Genomic DNA, 19,783 nt, shown 5'->3' on the forward strand with positions numbered 1-19,783 from the left:
ATGAGAATTATTTCCCTTTTTGAGTTTTTGTATTAATATGAAAAATTTAATAAATATTTAAATTAAAAAAAAAAAAAAAGGAGGGATGAGAGGGCTATAAAGGGGGGGGGGGATTCTGAACATAGCGGAGTAGATACCTGGGAGGCATTTCTGTGGTGCTCCCCTCCCGCCCACCACTTTTTTGTTGTCACGGCCAATTATTATAGGTGAGGTCACCTTTATTTAAAAGGGGACGAGTCAGTGAGTCTTTCCAATTGAAGCGAGATTGTATCAATAAATGGTATGGTTAATAAGTCGTTGTTTTTAATATGTACAGCTTGAGGCATAGTGACTAAGTTGGGGTTATCTATTGAGACTTTAATGAAAAATGTTTAAAAAATGTAATATTGATTTAATATATACAAATCAAGTTATTACAATAACTATATACATATATTTATTCCAATAATAAAACAGCCGTGGCCAAGTTATACCAGAAAATTAAATTTGCATGTCTTTTTATTGGTTAAAAGAGTTAAAGCATACTGCCTACAGTCCCATAGAATCCAGCACATTACCTAATAAAATAGTGCACATAGTACCCATTATAATTAGTTAAGCACACAGTTAACCCCTTGTTTAACCTCTTCCCAGCCAGTGTCATTGGTACAGTGTCAATGCATATTTTTAGCTCTAATCTTTGTAATAGTATCACTGGTTCCCATAAAGTGTCAGTTAGTGCCAGTTAGTGTTTGATTGTCTACTGCAATATCAGTCTTGCTATAATTCACTGCTCCCCAACATCACTAGTATAAAAAATAAGATATAATAAAAAGTCCACGATATATAGACCATAGTTTGTATGCGCTATAACGTTTCTGAAAACCAATCAATAAATGGTTATTGGGATTTTTTGTTACCAAAAATTTGTGGCAAAATACATATCAGCCTAAATTATTTTTATTGGATATGTTTTATTGCAGAAAGTAGAAAATATTGGGTTCTTAACCACTTGCCCTCCTGAGGATTTACCCCCCTTAATGACCAGGCCTCTTTTTGCTACTCGGCGCTGCACTAATTCAACTGATAATTGCGCGGTCATGCAATACTGCACCCAAACAAAATTTACGTCCTTTTTTTCACACAAATAGAGCTTTCTTTCGGTGGTATTTGATCACCTGTGCGCTTTTTATTTTTCACATTATAAACAAAAAAAGACCAAAAATTTGGAAGAAAAACAATATTTTTTAATTTCAGCTATAAAAAATATATAGTAAACTTAAAGTTAGTTATAAATTTAGGCCAAAATGTATTCTGCTACATGTTTTTGGTAAAAAAAATCCCAATAAGCGTATATTGATTGCTTTGTGTGAAAGTTATAGCATCTACAAACTATGGTATAGATACTGCAATTTACGCCATTTTTTTTTGCTATACAGCACTGCGCAAGTTTAATGGACAATTGTGCGGTCATGCAATAAGGTACATAAATGAAATTTATGTCCTTTTTTCACACAAATAGAGCTTTCTTTCAGTGGTATGTGATCGCCTGTGCGGTTTTTATTTTTTGCGCTATAAAAAAAGGTTGACAATTTTGAGAAAAAAAAAACTATATTTTGGACTATTTGCTATAAAACATGTCCAGTAAAAAAAATTTAAAAATCTAATTTTGTCATAAATTTCATCCAAAATGCATTCTACGACATGTCTTTGCTAAAAAAAAAAACCAATACGTGTAAATGAATTGGTTTACGTGAAAGTTATAGCGTTTACAAATGGCAGGAAAGATACTGGGATTTTTCCTTTTTTTTTTTATACTAGTAATGGTGGCAATCAGCGACTTTTGGCGGCGATCAGTGACTTATAGCGGCGATCAGCGACTTATGGCAGGACTGTGGGACTGCAGCGGACATTCTGACACTGGGGGGGGGGAACTGACTTGGGGTCACTGACATCCCCAGTGACACCAATACAGTGATCAGTGCAAAAAAAAAAACACTGACACTGTACTAATGGCACTGGGAAGGAAGGGGTTAAGTTTTTTATTCACTGAAAGGGTTAACTGTGTGAGGGGAGTGTTCTACTTGGGGGCGGGGGTGTGTACTGCATGGGGACATGCTGATCGGGAGAGATAAACTCTTGTCTCCGGCTCAGCATGTCAGGAGCTGACAGGGAACTGACAGAGCAGATCTACTGCAGCCCTGCTCTCTGTCAGTGATTGCCGCTAATCGGCGGGACACAGCCGGTAATGACCGGCTGTTACCTGGCGATGGACACCCGTGGCCACGATCGGTGGTGCTGGTAGGGCGGTGGCGCGCCTCGCGCGCACCCCCTACCTGTTTTGCAAAAGCACGTTTTAAAACGTGGTTTTGTGCAACCGTGCCGCCCTGCCAACGTATTTCTACAGTGGCTGGGCGGCATGTGGTTAAAAAACATTTTGGGCCCTTTTTATTTATAACGCAAAAAAATAAAAACCGAAGTGGTGATTAAATACCACCAAAAGAAAGCGCTATTTGTGAGGAATAGAAAATATGGAGCTCCTTCCCTCACATCACTGGTTACGGATCTTAATTTCCAATGTGAAATGGAAAAGAGATCCGCATTCAACAACTCCACCCAACACAAAACCAAACCCCAATGGTCTCGCTGGCTACAAAATTCAAATTGCTCTGTACAATTCTGATAACCTAAATACAAACTAAATTATCCACCAAACCTAGACTGGTATCTCCTCTTCTACCCAGTTATACCTACCTCTCTCCCTTCCGTCTCCCCTTACCCCCCCTCCCTGTTTAATACCCCCTCAACATCCCATGCACCTCACCAAGGTTCAACACATACCCAAGAATACCTCTGATGTTATTGTTTTACATACCATTACCAGCCCCAGCCAACCGGTGGGGTAAATACTCAATATTATGCTATATTACCATGTTTTACTGATGAACCGTATATCCTTATCCTGTTATGTTTCTAAAAACCTCAATAAAAATATTGAAACACAAATTACATTTATGCACAGCATTGCACGACCGCACAATTGCCATATCGTAAGAAATAGCCTGGTCAGGAAGGGGGGTAAATCTCATGGAAGTCAATAGAAATTGCTGACACAGGAATGTGAAGATTTACTCTGCTATAGGATTTGTGTAGAAGGCAACATATGACACCGTGAAAATACATGATCAATGCACATCTTATACATGTGAAAAGCATAAGAAGCAAGTAGGAAGTTTTATATTGTCTTTAAAGCAGAACTTCACTCTCTCAATCAACAGAGACTATTTTTAATTATTATGCTGCTAGCATTAGTAAATAGATAGGAAAGTATATCGTATGTACTTATTTTAAACTTCTTTTTTTTTTACTTGTCTTCAGTTACTTCCTGGTTTCCAAGCCTAGGCAAATGATGCCATACTTCCCTTGGGACTCCAAGGGGGTTTCTCAGCTAAGCACACCATCTTGCCTGCATGCCTTAGCTAAGGCTAGACGGTATTCCAGGAAGTAAATGCTAAATAAATCATCTGCCCTTATTAAAGATGGCCATGATAAGAAATGCTGGCAGGTGTTGTTCCACTTTAAATAGAGCTTGTTCAGTACTTGCAGAGGTGAAATGCTGTGTCTTTTGCATTCCCTAGTGTCCAGTCTCCTAGAGCAGGGGTCTCCAAGCTTTCTAAAGAAAGGGCTAATTTACTGTCCTTCACATCTTAGGGGGGCTGGACTGCGCCCAGTGGCAGAAAACAATATCCGGGGGAGGGGAGTTGGCTGTCAGTGGCAGGAATAGTGCCCCATTTTTTTTGTCAGTGGAAGGAACTATCCCTCATCATTGGTGTCAGTGGAAGAAATAGTGCCCCATTGTTGATGTCATTAGCAGGAATTATGCCCCATTGTTGATGTCAGTGGCAGGAATAATGCCTCAAGGGTCAGATAAAGGCTAGAAAAGAGCTGCATCTGGCCCCAGGGCCACAGCTTGGAGACCACTGCCCTAGAGGAAGACAGCCATACCCATTAGTAGGCTTCTGGGTTCCCCCAATGGACACTGGGAGCGTTTATCTACAATAAAGTGTGCCAGATGCACTAAACACATCGAGGGTGATTTACTAAAACCGGAGCACTCAGAATCTGGTGCAGCTGTGCATGATAGCCAATCAGCTTCTTCAGCTTGTTCAGTTAAGCTTTCACAATAAAACCTGGAAGCTGATTGGTTTCTATGCAGAACTGCACCAGATTTCGCACCCTACAGTTTAAGGAAATCCCCCCTATACCGTCTTTGCTACGACTTTCTGAATGCCAACAAAGCACAACTGCATTTTATCTTCTCTAAACAGTATTATCTGTTATCAAAGAGGTATAGACAATTGAGATTTGCAATGACAAAAGAGCAATAAGATAAAATATAATCTTTAATAGGTCAATTAAAACCATTTATCACAGAGTTTGTGTTTCTGTATGTGATAAACTGCTTTAATTGACCTATAAAAGATGATATTTATCTTATTTCTCCAGTGTGTTCCCAGATCTTCCTTTGTCCATACCTTTTTGATTAATGCATCTCAAGTGGGCACACAGAAGGAGATATTTTTAGGCCAGGCGGTTGGTTGTGTTATCCTGTGCAAAATGATCGGTTATAATGATATAATGCAGCTGTAGCACAAACTGATCTGCTGAAATGCTCCTGACATACAGAATACAGCCATTAAAATTCCTAGATGCCTTTATAGAGAAATGGTAGATCTTTTTACTAACAGTGGATGACGAGGCTTATGCGAATTAACTGCTCCCTTCATTGATTGGGAACAGTATTATCCTGGACTTCATTGCTCTCTTCTCTCACTTCATGGCAAAGTATTAAAAATACTCATAATATATTTAAAAAGTTTTCTATCTTTGATTGACTCAGACATACGGAACGGATGAGGTGGCATGAAATTATAAAGGGACTCAATATTTTGATTAATAACAGCACTTTCAGTATGCTCTGAGTTACAGCTTGCAATTTACATTTTGACATGTCATAAATTTCCCAGATAGTTGGATAACTTGAAAGGATTTGGATTCATCCTCCGCCAATAAAATATTAAACTGGGTTAAACAGGGGAAAAGTTGATGAGCTTTGGGAATCTGAACATTAATATTATATTAAATAAAAACACAATCAAGTACCAGGTCTAGAATTGTCACTCACCATAACCCTTTCATATTATGCCTTTCTGTAAAAAAACACACTTTTGTTTTATTATGTCAGATGGCTTAACTGCGTGTATAATGTGGGGCGATCGGAATAGTAGCTTATGGGTGTGGCCATTTCTGCACCCTAGCAGGACAGAACCGAGTAGGTCTGAGCTCATGATGCTACCTGAGTTGTATTTTGTAATTAGAGATGGTAAGGCTCAGGCACATAATCAGTGAGTGTATCCGCTACCACAGGGGCGGACTGACCATTTGGAAACTCGGGCACTGCCCGAGGGCCCGGGGTCAGTAGGGGGCGCCATGAGATGCCCCTGGTACCTTTTTCATAGGCTTTTTTGAGTTTAGGCAAGGACACAGGGGCCCCATGATCCCCTATTGCCCAGGGGCCCCATGAGTTGTCAGTCCGCCCCTGCGCTACCATCAATCTGGTGTACTGTTACAAGGAAATTGATCATAAAATTATTTATAAAATTTCCTCTATACTTTCAGCAGCTCTCTCTGTTTAAATATAATACCCCCTTACCCATACCATGAGGTATGAGAAGGAGGGTACATAACAGAGACCATTGGTGCGAAAAAGAATGAGAAAAACTGACTAAGGCCTCTTGCACACTGCAACTTGATAAAGCTCAATAAAGTGATTTTTACTGAGGTAAAATGTAGCCCACTATATACAATGTGCCTGTGCACACAGGCACATAAACAAGTGAAAATCTGCATTTTTGGTTAGTAAATTACGCCTCGTGTGCGCAAATGCACACAAATCCACACAAATACGTACATATGAGCATAAATATTAATGAATGTTCCCTAAGAATATATTGCACACATATACACACCAATACGAGCAAATACATGCAACATAAACTCCTGAAATGACATCCAAAAAGCAGATGCCCAAACATCAGTACCGTGTGCAAGACCCCTAAAACTGGTTGCAATTTAGAAGCTTATAGTGTATCTCCAGTAAAAAAAAACAAAAAACAAAAAAAATAAACTTTTTTTCTTTAAAGTAGAACTAAAGGAAAAACATGTTTTTCATTTTGGAGGTAAAGGAGGATTATAACCTATCTCAGGTTTTTTTTTTTATCTTTCTCCCATTGGAGAGATTTTCCTTCACATTCTGTCCCATAGCCATAACAAGACGTGATAGGGAATCTCTCCAAAGTGAGAGAATACCTGGTTGCCATTAGAACTAGTATCCCCATTGAAAGATTTCCCTTTTATTCCTGTTCTGGTTGCAAATCAAAATTTGGGACTATCACTCTTTTTGATAATGGTGAGCAGGACAAATAGAGAGGGTGAATTCCCGTAAGTAGACATAGACAGCAACTGACAAGTGTTCCAATCCTTCTCCACTTTACCCAAAACTTTAGTTCTACTTTACGTTTAAATTTGTTTAGTTTAAGAGCAGGGAAAGGTTAGAACTTTTGTCAAGTTGTTATTACTCTCTGTGTTTACCTTTTATATTTTTTGGCCAATGGTCACCATAGAGAACAGTAGGACAGAAAATGGAGAATGAAAAATGTTCTGGTTGACATCCGGAACAGAAATAGAGGAGAAATCTTCTGATGAGGACACCTTTTCTAATGACTACTGTCAAACAAGAGGTTGCACATTTGGAGAGGAGAGGTTGCACATTTTGTAGGAAGAAGAAATTATATTTAAACAGCGGGTAGAGCAGATCGTGAAGGAGCCACTATCATGTTTGAGTAATGGAAAGGTTAACTTTAAAGCATAAAGATTAAAAAATAATATAGCATAATCAATTGCAACACAAGCCATGATGTAATGAAATGTTTTAAAAATACCTTTTCTCTTCAATCAGAAGTACTGATTTTTCTGTTAATGTCAATGCAATATGGCAACCTGGGCATTTTCTGTACACCATTGGTGTGCAGAATGCCCCCCAGAAATAAAATTTTCTGTTGGTGTGGTTGGCTTGTAGGTAGGACCATCCCAATGTTGGCAACACATTCCATACACGCAGGCAAGACCAGCTACTTGCACCCCCCCAAAAAAAATAAAACTTCAAAATTAATTCAATAAGTCTAGCTTCAGAACCCCTGCATATCACTAAACTGATGACATGTAGGGGCTTTGCCTATGTAAGCCCATGAAACAGCAAAAAACTTCAGTTCCCTATATTTTTTCATAGGTAACAGTTCAAAAGCCCCTATAGGTGCTAGAATTACTGCCCTGTGTGGTGATACATAACAAGTATAGGGCAATCACAGGAACAAAGCACCTGTAGAATAGAAGCTCTGGTCCAGGAAGTGATATCATACTCATCACTTCCTGGTCTTTGCTCAGGAGGGTGGCTCAGTGTACGGATGTCCATGGAGCTCTTACCATCCTTCCTGGGCCCCCCCCATGACCGTACTAGGCCCGCAAGTGGGATAGCCCGGTAAACATGGTGGAGTGGGGGTATCACTAGGGAGGGCGGCACATTGTGGTAGTGAGCCGCTTGTATCACTTCCACATTGAAAATCGTAGTCGGCTTTACTGAAGTACACTCCTGGCAGGTATAGCGGCCATAAGTGTGTTAAAAAAACACACTGCTGCAGCACCATTAAAAATCCAAATCCCCAGCATTTGGCTGGGGATTTGGATTTTACCACCCCCCTCCCATCCAGGCACCTTAAGGCAGCTGCTTAAGCTGTCTCGTGCTGGCACCGGCCCTGTGTGACAGGCAGACCTGGGCTGTCATTAGTACACAGCACCGATCAGTACATGGTGTCATGTGGGGGGGAGTGATAAGGAGCTCAGATGATCCCAGCCAGGGATGTACCCCCCCCCCCATTGTGGTCAGAGCTGACACAGGGCTCCCCAGCTCTGGCAGTGATGGAGGGGGTGATGATGTTGCCCCCCCCATTCCCAGACAGATCCATGATCGGTATGACAGAGAAGTGTCTACTCATTGCTCACTGATCTCCCTCTACCCCCTGATGGATGATGAGATGTTGCAGATTCCCTGGGTCAATCCCGGCTGTCTCCATCCACAATGCCACCTGTTCTGCTTATTCAAGGGCTGCACACAGCCTGGCACTGGCTTCACAGTGCCCAGGGATGGAGGCAGACAGAGCTGACACCGGCACCGCTCAGATCCCAGGTACAAAGGAAAAGAGGAAGTGAAGATGGCTGCTACAGGCAGATTGAATGGCTGCAAATCTGTCCCTCCTCCTCGGTGTGAGTCAGTGCGTGATCAGGCTGCAGAGCGGGGAGGAGACAAAGACAGGCTGGGCTATGACATCCCTGCTTTGCACTACACTCTGCAACCACAGGTTGACACAGGAGCCACACTCCTCACTGGGGACCACAGACACTCCACAGAGGATAGCCTGAAACTAGCATCCGTGGCTGCGCCCTAGACGGGCAGTGCATCCTATGCGGCTGCCTAGTTCACCTAGCGATGCGTACATGGGTACCTCCAACAGGCCTCACTGCCCTTCTCTATATTAAAGTGTGTCTCTGTACCTAAAGGGAGCCAGTAGGTGTACCTATACCAGCATACTGTATGTACAGTTCCATGCCCCACACTCTGCCCCATAGTCTTCTCATTGAACTGGATAACCATTCCTCGGATAGGCCACACATAGTAATGGAGGCGATTCCAATGCATTTGCAACTGCCAAGGGGAACAACTTCAGGGCATCCAATAACAAAACACACCATTAGGTTCTCATGAAAATAGAGCAAATAGCACACAGTCCCAGCACACTATGAACCTCATATAAATGAAAGAAATGGAATCAGCGTTGCCCACCACCTAAAGAAAAATCCCGCTTATGCCTTTCACCAATGTGGAACTTCATGATAGAGGCCATTATTATGTTACTGTCACTTCTGAGTCTTATGGGTTCCATGCTTAACTTCTCACCCTGTTTGTTCACTGCAGTCGACACTTCTCCAAGTCAGGCACTCTGCTTGTCCTGTCCCTAATTCCAGTTCCCCTCAGGGTGTCAGAACCTCACTAGGTATTCCCCAGCTGGGGGATTCCAACTGCTGGGAGATTAAATCTGTGCTGTAAGGACCCAACCAAATCCCATGGGGGCCATCCAGAGAGCTGAGCTCCTATCTCCCAGCACTTGAACTCCTTCCACTCTGTGACTCACTATATATATATATATATATATATATATATATATATATATATATATATATATATATATATCTATCTAGGGAGCTCCCCACCTAGTGGCTAAAATGGAAAGGGTGCTAACACTCCCTTACAGGCTCACTGGTCTTCCCAGAAGTCTGCACTAAGCTACAATTTATATTTTTGGCACCCCCTGCAATAGGAATTTCAGTTTTGAGATGCTACCCAAGGGTTAAATACTTCTAAAGGTATGCAGAAACTGCAGCTTTTCTCATTAGAACACTGAAAATGCTCTGACTGATTATATCTAATTTGTTTCTCCTATTCAAAAATAAGTCATAGTGAAACAAACAGCTATTTTGTCAGAAGAGAGACAGGTAGGAACCTGCAAAAAGTTTGTAAAATCCCTGTAATGTACATGTTTTTTTTTTTTTAGCAAATGTGCAGTTCCTCTTTAAGTCAGCATATAGTAATGGCAGAAACATATAGGACAACATAGGATTTACTATGAAAACATGGGGCAGAGTGATTTGATGAAGGAGCGACAATGCTTTTCCCTTCAGATGAAGAAAGGTGACCAGTTCTGTATGTTCACTAAAGAACAAATGGCCAATGAGAGAGAACTTTGATTGATCTGAACAAAGGCACACATGCATTCATTTGCATAATTTATCTGCTTGGAGTTTATCTTTAAAAATATAGTTCACAATACATTACTTTCTTATTTCTATAAAAAAACAGTGGGGAAAATCTGAGTTGCCCTAGGTAAAAAAAAAAAAAAAAAAGATATGGTAGCTTTTATAATGAATACATTTTTTCACTTAAATTCATATATTTTATTCTGAGCTTGCAAAACGCAGTTGATGACTGCCAACTATCATCAATTTTCTATTGGCAGTTATTTATTAATGCATTTTCTATTTGGCAATTGGAAAATTCCACTTGACCTTAATATTTATTCTATTGCAAAGCAATTTTAAATATTCACATTTTGGCAGCCATTCTAAGTTGACAGTGGCATACAGTTTTTTTTTAATACAGCTGTGTATTATAGGAGGATGCATTTACTTCAGTTTTTAATATTCTGTTTATGGAGTTTTGTGCTTTTTTCCAAAAAACTAAACTCTGTCTCTTAAAAAAGTGATACTCTATCTCTGTCTAACTTATATATTGTAAAAAGTTTAGCAAGCCTTATTGCAGAAACTCACCTGCTTTTATTCTTGAGGAAAAACAACCAAACTTTTCATTGGTTCCATCATGCTCCCTGAAGGACCTTCCTATATCTTTGCTGTTAAACAGTTTTAGCAGTGCGTTAGAGTGGAAGCAAATGGAAGCTTTAGAAGGACACATAGGGGTTTATTTACTAAACCTGGAGAGTGCAAAGTCAGGCTCACTTTTGCATAGAAACCAGTCAGCTTCTAACCTCAGCTTGTTCAATTAAGCTTTGGCAATGAAACCTGGAAGCTGATTGGTTTCTATGCAGAAGTGAGCCTGACTTTGCACTCTCCAGGTTTAGTAAATAAACCCCATAAGGTCACCATCTATTGGTTCTACACACTACCCCAAATGCAAATTTTTTTTTTTTGTACACTATTTTCTTGCTTTACTAGTGTTACTGTACACGGATTTGAAATAGTGCCATATGCCAGAATATCCAATGAGTGTAATCCCTTCCTGCCCACTCCAGCTTCCCTTTAAAAGCTTTTGAAGGGGTGGGTTGGAGTGGAAAGGATCAGTGACCACATGACCACTGTGATTGATTGTTACAGTAGTCACATGATTGGGAGATGTTTTCGTTGGCTACCAATCATTGGTGCAGACTTTGACAGCTCCGTCTCTGTGCTGGTAGCATGCAGTGAGCACATTCTCAGCACAGAATCATCAGCTGTCCAGTTCTGGGAAACTGTTAAATCAATTAGTATAATTCTGTAAAGCTACAGGCCTTTTTTCTTGTAACCAGTTTGTTAACACTGGCTGTATGCACCTATGTTTTGCCCAGATCCACTGTTCTGTGCTTGGAACACACTCAATGCACTGCGCTCCCTTAGCCCAAGACCAAGCTATCAGCATTTACAATTGGAAGACAGTAGGAGGGGCTTCTGAGCATGTGGCCACTGTGAAAGCCAATCAAAGTGAGTGCAATGTGCCCCTGCATCGGCTTTGTTGTGTTACCTAAACCCTCAATGAACAGAATTAAAAAACGAAACAAAAAACAAAAGTGATTGCAATGTTCTAGAAGTCTGCCCTGCCTCCTATCTTTCAGAACCCTTTAAAAAGCCAGTGGCAGCTGGTGCCAAGTGGTTAAAGTGCCGAGTATAGACATTTAATAAACTTGAATTTTAATTTTACCACAAAAGACAATGATCTGTTCTTCGACAAGAGATTCCCTATTCTACTGAGAGTGAGCTGTGATTTAGAATTGTGGGTACATTACAGGTGTACTCAATGCAGTTTTAACTGTAATTTTCCAGTGTTAGTTGGCACACTTTAATAAATGCATTGTAGCCTTGGTCTGCAGAGCTGGCAGAAGTGCGACTGCATGGATTGGGCTGTCAGCCTCATAGTGATACGACAGACGTCCACAAATAGTCACCCCTGCAATTTTTGTCTCTCCCCAGTCTCCTGCAAGAAGAGGAATGGCTGTGGGGGCAAAGTGGAGAGAGAGACAGCTCTCTCTTCGGCGGTATGCAGCCACAGAGAGCTGGAGGAAAGCCCTGCCAACCACCCAGGGAAAACAGAGAAAAGGGAAGACTATTCTCAGAGATGACGTGGTGGAACACACACACAGTGTAGCTGGCTGCTGTCAGGTCATTTTGCTGCAGTGTAGGAGATGCAAAGAGGCTGGTTTGTAGGAACTTCACTGTTAAGACTGGTGTCACCACCTGATCGTGGAGAGGAAATCACTGCAGCTGACATCGCTGAACCCCAGATGGAGAGCAGGAGGAGACAGGTCATTACCCTGGGAGTCTGTCAGAGGCTGTTGGTCATACCCTATCACACCTTGCTTTAAGTAACTGTATTGCTTACTGTGGACACTGTTCAGGCACCAACACTTGGGTTTGGAGGCACTTAAATATAAAACATGCCAACACTGGATTTGGGCTCCAACATACTGGTCAGAAAGGAAGGATTTGACAAAGACTGCTGGACCATTGTCATATCATCACCCCCTAAGCAGGGCCTTCCCTAGTATAGGGATTAGGAGTCATTCAGTTGTTTATTACCAGTTGTATACATTAATTGAAAACGGTTTCACATACTTGGTATTTATTAGCATTTTCCATTCATTAGTTGTTGAATTATTGTGTATTGTTGCAATAAATATTCCTTTCCAACCTTGGTGTGTCAGACGATATGGCATTGACAGGAAGGCTATTGAGAATCCTAAATCCACAGGCCTCAAACATCAGCAGCTCCTTCAGGGGTAAGTGCTACAGCATAAAAAGGGTCAAAATGACATGTGTGGAAACCAGTTATAGCAGTTTGTTACTTTCAGTGGGAAACGGTTATTTAAATGATGTGGCATTTAAAATACACAATACAGAATCTAAATGCAATGGAGTTGATTTACTAAAGTAGACTGTTCACATTTTTTGGAAAGTTGTACTTTGTAAAGGAAAGTCTCCCCAGAGTTTAATGAATAAGGCGAAGCTCTGCTGACCTCTATCATCCATCTATCAAGCAAAAGTTCTGTATTTTTTTTACTTTTCTTTAATGTATTTGGGTATTCTTTGGACAGTGAAATTTCATCGCATTCACCAAGATCTGGGGAAACTTCCCTTGCAAAGTGAACAACCTATTTCCCTTTAGTATATCATCCCCAATATTGCCATAAATAGACCCTCGTATATCTCTCTGATAATATATACATAATATATACATATCTTAATAAACACACTAAAAGTGAAATATTTTACTTTGCTTATTTTTTTTCTCAGTGGTCTTGAGTTTTCATTGCAGAGATTGTTAATCTATCGACAAACCACACATTTCTATTTGCACTGGTGACTCAAGTTAAAAGTAAACAGAATAAGTGATGTCTCCTGGAAATTCTATATGGAGATGCTTCTGTTAAAAGCAACAACCACTTTTCATAAGACTGATGTATAGGCATTAGGAATGTTGACAACCAGCAATAATAAGAAATTCAATCCAGAAAAGGTTGTCAGGTTGATCTAGTGTTTTTACATACACATGTTAGGATTGTAGTTGGGATTACAGTTATAATGATAAACGCAAAGAAGCACTCTTAGCCATAAAAAATGTCTTTGCAATCTAAAAAATATTTTTTTAATCTTTCTATATAACAATTCCTTTACATCAATCCTTTACTATGGTCCTCTTGCTTCTGTAAATCTCCAGTGTGGGCAATAAAACTTAATCTTCGGTGATGGACATTACTCCTCTTCATTATGTCATAATCAATCAAGAATGAACTAGGCATAAAAACAAACCTCCCATGTGTAATGGTTGCTTTCACTTACCTTGTGGTCAGTCAGCACAATATAGTAAGTTGTCTGGACTCAGATATGTAAAAAGTAATTGTTTAAGACAGTGAATTACATTGTAGCTGTTCTATTACAGAGAAAGAAGATAAAGTTTTACTATTTAGAGATTTTAGATACTACTCTTTTTAAAAAAATAGCTTTTTAGTTACTCGAGAGTTCTTCTTAGTCTATGTATTAAAATTAATAAATCATTGTTGGCCAGCTTAAGTGTAAAAGCGTAAGTATAAAATTATATATATTTTCCAGCACCCTTAACTGGTTTCATTGGTAATGTACATTCAGAAAGTAGAGTCCATCATGATTACATATGGAATAATAAAAACTGAAGTAAATACATCTTACTGTAATACACAGATGTAGTGAAGAGATTGGATGCCACAGTTGACTATAAATGGCTGCCAAAATGCAAATACAGTATTTAAAATTGCTTTGTAATAGGATAGATATTAAGGTCAAGGGAAATTTTCCAATTGCCAAATAGAAAATGCACTAAAATATCTGTCAATAGAAAATTGATGATAGTTGGTAGTCATTATCTGCGCTGTGAAAACTCAGATTAAAATATATCCATTTAAAGAAAAGAAATTACATGTATTAATTAGAGATGCTATATTGTAAGTAGGGCAAAGTAGTGTTTAGCCCACTGTTTTTATAGAAACAAAAAAATGTAATAGATTTTGAACTTTTTTTTTTAAAGAATACGAGGTGTGTCCAAAAAGTAATGAGAATAATATTTAAAAAATTATTTTATTGAAGATTTTTACAAATGAACATTGTTTCCTTCAACGTATGGGCGGCACAGTGGCTTAGTGGTTAGCACGTCTGCCTTGCAGTAAAAATGGGTCATGGGTTTGATTCCTGACCATGGCACCTCCTGCATAGAGTTTGCATGTTCTCCCTGTGCTTGCATGGGTTTTCTCCGGGTGCTCTGGTTTCCTCCCACACTCCAAAGACATGCTGGTAGGTTAATTGGATCCTGTCTAAATTGGCCCTAGTATGTGTATGTATGAATGTGAGTTAGGAACCTTAGATTATACACTCCTTGAGGGTTAGTGACTGATGTGAATGTTCAATATATACATGTAAAGTGCTGTGTAAAATTGACAGTGCTATATAAGAGCCTGAAATAAATAAATAAGTATGTGCCTTGTGAGTATACACAATGCTCTCTGTGATTTTTCATAGCATCCCTGGAAGTCTTCAAGTGAGATGGTGTTCAAAGCCTACATTGTGGCCCTTTAGACTTTGTCCACAGTACCAATATGGTGTCTTTTCTTTGGATATATGGGCTGTATGATGGATGGGGAAGCACTGTAATTTTGTTTTTCAGCCAAAAACTGACAGCCAAAGCTCTGTGACATGGTGCATTGTCATGATGAAGGATCCAAATTGAGCTGATTTCAGGGTGCACACAAAAAAACTTTGTCTCAAGCGGCCAATAACTTCCACTCATGCACAGCACCACCTGCTGGCGGACTCAATCGATCTTCTCTCTGGATCAGTCACACAACTACATCTGGCTACAGACATCTCACCCTCTTTCCCATGAGCCTGTTTTTAAATTCTAAGATGTGAGTTACTACTTATCTTTCTATTAAATACCTTCACAGTACACACTTAGAGGTGCTGTGTTTCTTTGTCACATGGTACAAGGCCATTGTGAATAGCCTTGTACCATGTGATCTCTGTGATCATTCACATGATCGGGATCTCACACAGAGGTTCCATACAGCGATCGGTGAAACAGCGGGCATCAGATCGCGGTGCCACACGCACAGGCTAAAATGGCGGGTGCCGTTTATGAATGGCAATCCGCCCCTGCACTGCTCACGTCTGGCCGTTTATATACATGGGCCGGACAGGAAGTGGTTAAAGGGATGTCATATACGCCAACAGGCAATGCCAGCTATGATAGTCATCCACAGGCGACTCCTCTACCTTCTCTGGGAATGCTGGTCTTTTGAGGGGGTTGGCATAATGGCACAATAGTAAAGCAAATATGAGAAGCCACCAACAGGTAATGCCATGTGTGAACAAAATATTACTTTGTACGCCTGATATGAAGAGTACGATCTGTGGAGGAGCTCAGGGTATGCACAGCGGCTGCAGGGAGCAAGGCACAACAATACCCAGCAATGCAGTATTCAGTTGGATACAAAACATTTTTACATTTAGCTCACCCAACCTCCGCCATCCAACTGTAAACACTGGCACTGCGCGCGTGTGAGTGCCTAGAGACTCAGCTTACACCGCTGCCCACTTCACATGGACCCAGCGGACCCCAGACAAGGCTGTTAGCAAGGACCAGCAGCGGGGCTCCCTGGATTATGGGTCATTTAGTCGGTACACCAGGGACCGCATCCAGCTGCAACCAGGGGCGGACTGACAACTAATGGGGCCCCCGGGCGATAGGGGATCATGGGGGGCCCCTGTGTCCTTGCCCAAACTCAAAAAAGCCTATGAAAAAGGTACCAGGGGCATCTCATGGGGCCCCCTACTGACCCCGGGCCCTCGGGCAGTGCCTGAGTTTTCAAATGGTCAGTCCGCTCCTGGCTGCAACCCACACGCATGGGCAGACGGACAGCCCTTTAGACCGGCCAGGTAGAAGAGCACTAGGTCCTGCACATGGGAGGAAAAAAGAGGAACACTGAGGCTGCAGGCGGGCTCAAATTTATGAGTTAGGTTCTGGAAGCATGGGGGATGGGGCCCTTACCCAGCTGTGCTGAAATGGAGCTGTCGGGAAAAAAAAGATTTGGCTGGAGTTTGTTTCAATATAGTTTTAAGAAGTAAAGCTGAACTTCAGTAATTATTTATTATGCATACCTCCCAACTTTTTGAGATTGGAAAGAGGAACATACTCTAGCATGAAGTATTTAGAAAGAGGATATGCCCTTCCATACTTCCAATAACACTGACCTTGAAGAATAATGCAAAAATGACCCTTATTTTTGTTTTTCAAATAACAAATACGATCATTTCAATTTGAGAGAACATGTTTAGTGCAGGAAAAAACACTTCTGATAGTTAAATAATACATTTTTTTAGAGATCCTTATATCAGGCCAAAAAAGAAAGACAACTGAGGAAGAAAGAGTGATAGAGGGATTTGGATGTCTGATGACCATTTGGATGTATGATTGCATACCTATGGAATATAATTGGCTTTAACAAGTACAATACTGTTTAAAAATAGAAATGCTTACCTTGGCCACAACATTGAACTCTTCTAGGAGGTGTGGGTGGCATCACTGCAAACTTCATGCAGCTGGCTCTCCAAGGAAGCATGGCGCCATCACTCACTCCTCACTGCTCACTTCTCACTGCTCACAGTAAATATACTGTGAGGGGACAGTAAGTACAGGCACGATCATGTACATGTACGTGATTGGCCTTCTCCTGGGTTTGGGGTGTGCTGTGATTGGACACAGTATAAGTTTGGTAGCTGATTTCAGCCAAAGATTTCAGCTGGAATCAGTTGATTGGCTGTGCCCAATCACACACAGAGTTCTGTGTTTACAAAAACACAGAACTTTGTGTGCAGGGAACAGCGATTTCTTCTCCCTGAAAAGCAGTGATTAAAAACAGCCATATAACAAAGTAAAAAGCAAAACATATTACATACATTACATTTGTTAGGCACACAGTTAACCCCATGATTGCCCCTAGATGTTAACCCCCTTCCCAGCCAATGTCATTAGTACAGTGTGAAGTATTAGCACTGATCATTGTAATAACATCACTATTGATGTCAATGTCAGTGAATCAGTTAGTGTACCTCCCAGCCAGCATCAGCTAGTGCCAGATTGCCTGCCACACTATCACAGTCCCACTATAAATCACTGATCACCGCCACTACCACTATAGCATCATAGCTGTGTAAATTCCAGTATATATACCATAGCTTGTAGACACTATAACTTTCACACAAACAAATTAATATACACCTGTTGAGATTTTTTTTTTTTACCAAAGACAGGAATACATTTTGGCCTAAATTTATGAAATAATTTGATTTTTTAAATTTTGTTATTGGATGTTTTACAACAGAATTATATAATATAATTTTTTCCCCAACATTTTTTTTCATTTATATATATATAAACAAATATATAACCCAGTCGTGATCAAATACCACCAAAAGAAAGATCTATTTGTGTGAAAACATTATATAAATTTAATTTAGGTACAGTGTTGCATGACCGAGCAATTGCCAGTTAAAGTAGCACAGTGCTGAATAGCAAAAAATGCCCTGATCATGAAAGGGGTAAAACCTTCCAGAGGTCAAGTTTAAAGCAGAACTAAACTCTTTTCAATCAACATAAACTATTTTTAATCTTTGTGCTGCTAGCATTAGTAAATAGGTAGGAAGGTATATTATATTTGCTTGTGGTCTTGCTCTGTAGATCCATCCAGGGTCCTTGGGTAAGTACCAAGACAGTCATTATTCACAATGCACCCCATATTATGTTATGATAAGCTGTATTATGATTTTGGATATTTTGATATGCTGTATTATTTTGTATATTTTTTGTTTTGTTAAAGAACTATACTCCTTCAATATACTTCTGAAGAATTGGGAAACCGTGAAAATGTCAAGATTGGCTGACTACAGACTCATCTTTACTGTGAAATAACAGCTTGTGGGTGTGAGATAGCACCATTGGTGTGATTGTAGTACAGCCTATTAAGAGGGATTTTTAAACAAGCACCATTGTTTTAATATTATATATTTCTTCAGTTACTTCCTGGTTCTGGCCTAGGTCAAAATGATGTCATACATCCCAGGAGTCTTCATGGGCATTTTTTTTCCCTTTAATCTGCAGGAGGGGAGGGGGAACTTTTTCAGCCAAACATGCCCTCCTGCCAGCATGCCTGAGCTATGGGCAGGTGGATTCCAGGAAAATTCTACATGACTCATCTGCCCTTACTCAAGATAGCCATGACTAGAAATGTTAGGGGATGTTTTTCAAAGTGATTTCTCAATATAATAAAGCAGGGGTCTCCAAATTTTCTGAACAAAGGACTGGTTTACTGCCTTCAGACTTTAGGAGGGCCGGAGTGGCCAGTGGGAGTAGAAAATGTCCCAGCGTCAGCAGGTGTAAAAAAAATGACATAGTGCTTGTAGTCAGTGGAAGTAGGAATAGTGTCCAGTCATTGGTATTAGTTGGAGGAACAGTGCCCCATCATTGGTATTAGTGGGAGCAATAGTGCCCCATCATTGGTGAAAGTGGGAGGAATAGTGCTCCATCCTTGGTGTGAGGGAGAAATAGTGCCCCATCATTGGTGTTAGTGGGAGGAATAGTGCCCCATCATTGGTGTCAGGGGGAAGAATAGTGCCCCATCATTGGTATCAGAGGAAGGAATAGTGCCCCATCCTTGGTATTAGTGGGAGGAATAGTGACCCATCCTTGGTATTAGTGGGAGGAATAGTGCCCCATCCTTGGTATTAGTGGGAGGAATAGTACCTAATTGTTTATATCAGTTGGATGAATTGTGCCCCATCATTGGTGTCAGTGAAAGGAAAAATGCCCCATAGTTGGTGCCAGTGGAAGAAATGGTGCCTCCTTGTTGGTATCAATGGAAGGAATAGTACTCTGAGGGCCAGATAGAGGCAAGCAAAGGGCCGCATTTGGCCCAAGGGCCACAGTTTGGGTACCACTGTAATAAAGCATAGAGACATGAATGGATGGGTAAGTTATCTTTGAATATTAAAAATAAAATAAATAAAGTTTTCAGTTTGAGATGCCCAGATACAGTTTAGTTCTGCTCAACGTGGGGGCTGAAATATATACAGTACATATATATCTTTTTTAAAATTTATTTTTCATTGGCTTTTCAAAACCATTCGCATTTGCAGGGTGGAAGGCTGTCAGTAAGGCAGACTTTCCATTTTCAAAGGCAGGTCTGCATTAGGAACACATTCTGAGTAGAAGTCTCTTAAAATCTCTTAATCTCCGAAGATTAGATCCTGAAGATCTTGTGAATGCTTGAACAGGAGATTATTCTGA

This window comes from Staurois parvus, unplaced genomic scaffold, assembly GCF_062004578.1.
Source record: "Staurois parvus isolate SC_StPar_1 unplaced genomic scaffold, SC_StPar_1.0 ptg000426l, whole genome shotgun sequence".
Lineage (NCBI taxonomy): Eukaryota > Metazoa > Chordata > Amphibia > Anura > Ranidae > Staurois > Staurois parvus.